We start from the raw sequence: 4,614 nt of genomic DNA on the forward strand, positions 1-4,614 counted from the left end.
TTCTATGTACTGACTTGGCAGAAAATCCTAAGAAATTTTGGTCTTATGTCAAAGCGGTAGGTGGATCAAAACAAAATGTCCAGACACTCTGTGACCAAAATGGTACTGAAACAGAGGATGACAGACTAAAGGCCGAAATACTAAATGTCTTTTTCCAAAGTTGTTTCACAGAGGAAGATTCCACTGTAGTTCCTTCTCTAGATTGTCGCACAGATGACAAAATGGTAGATATCGAAATAGACGACAGAGGGACAGAGAAACAATTAAAATCGCTCAAAAGAGGAAAGGCCTCTGGACCTGATGGGATACCAGTTCAATTTTACACAGAGTACGCGAAGGAACTTGCCCCCCTTCTTGCAGCGGTGTACCGTAGGTCTCTAGAAGAGCGCAGCGTTCCAAAGGATTGAAAAGGGCACAGGTCATCCCCGTTTTCAAGAAGGGACGTCGAACAGATGTGCAGAACTATAGACCTATATCTCTAATGTCGATCAGTTGTAGAATTTTGGAACACGTATTGTGTTCGAGTATAATGACTTTTCTGGAGACTAGAAATCTACTCTGTAGGAATCAGCATGGGTTTCGAAAAAGACGGTCATGTGAAACCCAGCTCGCGCTATTCGTCCAAGAGACTCAGAGGGCCATAGACACGGGTTCACAGGTAGATGCCGTGTTTCTTGACTTCCGCAAGACGTTCGATACAGTTCCCCACAGTCGTTTATTGAACAAAGTAAGAGCATATGGACTATCAGACCAATTGTGTGATTGGATTGAGGAGTTCCTAGATAACAGGACGCAGCATGTTATTCTCAATGGAGAGAAGTCTTCCGAAGTAAGAGTAATTTCAGGTGTGCCGCAGGGGAGTGTCATAGGACCGTTGCTATTCACAATATACATAAATGACCTGGTGGATGACATCGGAAGTTCACTGAGGCTTTTCGCAGATGATGCTGTGGTGTATCGAGAGGTTGTAACAATGGAAAATTGTACTGAAATGCAGGAGGATCTGCAGCGAATTGACGCATGGTGCAGGGAATGGCAACTGAATCTCAATGTAGACAAGTGTAATGTGCTGCGAATACACAGAAAGATAGATCCTTTATCATTTAGCTACAAAATAGCAGGTCAGCAACTGGAAGCAGTTAATACCATAAATTATCTGGGAGTACGCATTAGGAGTGATTTAAAATGGAATGATCATATAATGTTGATTGTCGGTAAAGCAGATGCCAGACTGAGATTCATTGGAAGAATCCTAAGGAAATGCAATCCGAAAACAAAGGAAGTAGGTTACAGTACGCTTGTTCGCCCACTGCTTGAATACTGCTCAGCAGTGTGGGATCCGTACCAGATAGGGTTGATACAAGACATAGAGAAGATCCAACGGAGAGCAGTGCGCTTCGTTACAGGATCATTTAGTAATCGCGAAAGCGTTACGGAGATGATAGATAAACTCCAGTGGAAGTCTCTGTAGGAGAGACGCTCAGTAGCTCGGTACGGGCTTTTGTCAAAGTTTCGAGAACATACCTTCACCGAAGAGTCAAGCAGTATATTGCTCCCTCCTACGTATATCTCGCGAAGAGACCATGAGGATAAAATCAGAGAGATTAGAGCCCACACAGAGGCATACCGACAATCCTTCTTTCCACGAACAATACGAGACTGGAATAGAAGGGAGAACCGATAGAGGTACTGAAGGTACCCTCCGCCACACACCGTCAGGTGGCTTGCGGAGTATGGATGTAGATGTAGATGTAGATGATGCGGATATGGAGGGGCATGTGGTCAGCACTCCGTTCTCCCGGTCACATGTCGGTTAAAGAGACCGGAGCCGCTACTTCTCAGTCAAGTAGCTCCTCAGTTTGCCTCACAAGGGCTGAGTGCACCCCGCTTGCCAACAGCGCTCGGCAGACCAGATGGTTACCCACCCAAGTGCTAGCCCAACCCGACAGCACTTAACTTCGGTGATCTTACGGGAACCGGTGTTACCACTGCGTTAAGGCCGTTGGCGTGTCTCATGGAAAGGCTGCCGTTAACACTACAACACAAACGGCTACGTTTGGAGTGATGCTATGACCAGGAATCGTGGATTGCTGATGAACGATGTAGCCATGTGGTCAATGATGAAATGCGGGTCTCCAGATCCCGAATGCCCATCGCGGCCCTTAGCATCGGGGCTACACGACCTGTGGTCCCATTCATCTTGGAGAGCACAGCAGTGTGACTTCTGTCACAGAGTGGAGAGCCATCGTCTACGACTTCAGGTGACGGCTGATCGTAACTGAGGGGAGCGCACAGTAGACAACCAGCGTCCTCATTCTGACCTCTCATGCGACAGTATTGTGATGCTATTTTCCAACATGACAATGCCAATACACACATGACGCGTGTACGTGTCATGCTGAGGTACTCCTGTGGCCAGCAATATCCCCAGATCTGTCCTCTGCTGAATATGCAAGGGAATAGCTCAGATATCAACTGTGTCCCAGTACCAGTATTCAGAATATCAAGGCAAGGAGCAGTTACAGCAACTGTGTGCACCTTTACTGAGCGGAAGATAAAACGATTTTATAACACGCTTCCCCACCGAATCAGTGTATTCATCCGGGTCAGAGAGGGTGTAACGTCATTCTGATAAGTTTGCTCACTCATCCAAGTTCTTTTTGAATTTTACGCGGTCTTTTTAATCATTGAAATAACGTAACTTACTCTCCCAATCCGTGATGTTTTGTTTCGTTTCCTACTCTCGTTCAGGCAGTGTATGATTGACAAAGGGATGAATATGATTTAGGTTTCCTGAAACTATTTCACTGCGGAAGATCGTAACAATATACTTCTGTTCGGTTATCGTACTAACGTCGCAAAGTGAAGTGGGCGTGGAACGTATTTTTCGTTTCTTTTCTTTTTCGGCGTTTCATTCTCCTCTCTGAGGGAGCGGAGCGGGATATTCTACATCTACATCTACATTTATACTCCGCAAGCCACCCAACGGCGTGTGGCGGAGGGCACTTTACGTGGCACTGTCATTACCTCCCTTTCCTGTTCCAGTCGTGTATGGTTCGCGGGAAGAACGACTGTCTGAAAGCCTCCGTGCGGGCTCTAATCTCTCTAATTTTACATTCGTGATCTCCTCGGGAGGTATAAGTAGGGGGAAGCAATATATTCGATACCTCATCCAGAAACGCACCCTCTCGAAACCTGGACAGCAAGCTACACAGCGATGCAGAGCGCCTCTCTTGCAGAGTCTGCCACTTGAGTTTGTTAAACATCTCCGTAACGCTATCACGGTTACCAAATAACCCTGTGACGAAACGCGCCGCTCTTCTTTGTATCTTCTCTATCTGCTCCGTCAACCCGATCTGGTATGGATCCCACACTGATGAGCAATACTCAAGTATAGGTCGAACGAGTGTTTTGTAAGCCACCTCCTTGGTTGATGGACTACATTTTCTAAGGACTCTCCCAATGAATCTCAACCTGGTACCCGCCTTACCAACAATTAATTTTATATGATCATTCCACTTAAAATCGTTCCGCACGCATACTCCCAGCTCTTTTACAGAAGTAACTGCTACCAGTGTTTGTTCCGCTATCATATAATCATACAATAAAGGATCCTGCTTTCTATGTATTCGCAATACATTACATTTTTCTATGTTAAGGGTCAGTTGCCACACCCTGCACCAAGTGCCTATCCGCTGCAGATCTTCCTGCATTTCGCTACAATTTTCTAATGCTGCAACTTCTCTGTATACTACAGCATCATCCGCGAAAAGCCGCATGGAACTTCCGACACTATCTACTAGGTCATTTATATATATTGTGAAAAGCAATGGTCCCATTAACACTCCCCTGTGGCACAACAGAGGTTACTGTAACATCTGTAGACGTCTCTCCATTGATAACAACATGCTGTGTTCTGTTTGCTAAAAGCTCTTCAATCCAGCCACACAGCTGGTCTGATATTCCGTAAGCTCTTACTTTGTTTATCAGGCGACAGTGCGGAACTGTATCGAACGCCTTTCGGAAGTCAAGAAAAATAGCATCTACCTGGGAGCCCGTATCTAATATTTTCTGGGTCTCATGAACAAATAAAGCGAGTTGGGTCTCACACGATCGCTGTTTCCGGAATCCATGTTGATTCCTACATAGTAGATTCTGGGTTTCCAAAAACGACATGATACTCGAGCAAAAAAACATGTTCTAAAATTCTACAACAGATCGACGTCAGAGATATAGGTCTATAGTTTTGAGCATCTGCTCGACGACCCTTCTTGAAGACTGGCACCACCTGTGCTCTTTTCCAATCATTTGGAACCTTCCGTTCCTCTAGAGACTTGCGTTACACGGTTGTTAGACGGGGCGCAAGTTCTTTCGCGTACTCTGCGTAGAATCGAATTGGTATCCCGTCAGGTCCAGTGGACTTTCCTCTGTTGAGTGATTCTAGTTGCTTTTCTATTCCTTGGACACTTATTTCGATGTAGCCATTTTTTCGTTTGTGCGAGGATTTAGAGAAGGAACTGCGGTAGGGTCTCCCTCTGTGAAACAGCTTTGGAAAAAGGTGTTTAGTATTTCAGCTTTACGCGTGTCATCCTCTGTTTCAATGCCTTCATCATC

At 45.5% G+C, this 4,614-nt stretch overlaps 1 pseudogene; it reads right to left on the bottom strand.

The window, feature by feature from the left end:
* Window positions 1–1,889: 1,889 nt before the first annotated feature.
* LOC126100569 (5S ribosomal RNA) lies at window positions 1,890–2,007 on the bottom strand (annotated as a pseudogene).
* Window positions 2,008–4,614: the final 2,607 nt, after the last annotated feature.

Source organism: Schistocerca cancellata, chromosome 1 (assembly GCF_023864275.1).
Source record: "Schistocerca cancellata isolate TAMUIC-IGC-003103 chromosome 1, iqSchCanc2.1, whole genome shotgun sequence".
Lineage (NCBI taxonomy): Eukaryota > Metazoa > Arthropoda > Insecta > Orthoptera > Acrididae > Schistocerca > Schistocerca cancellata.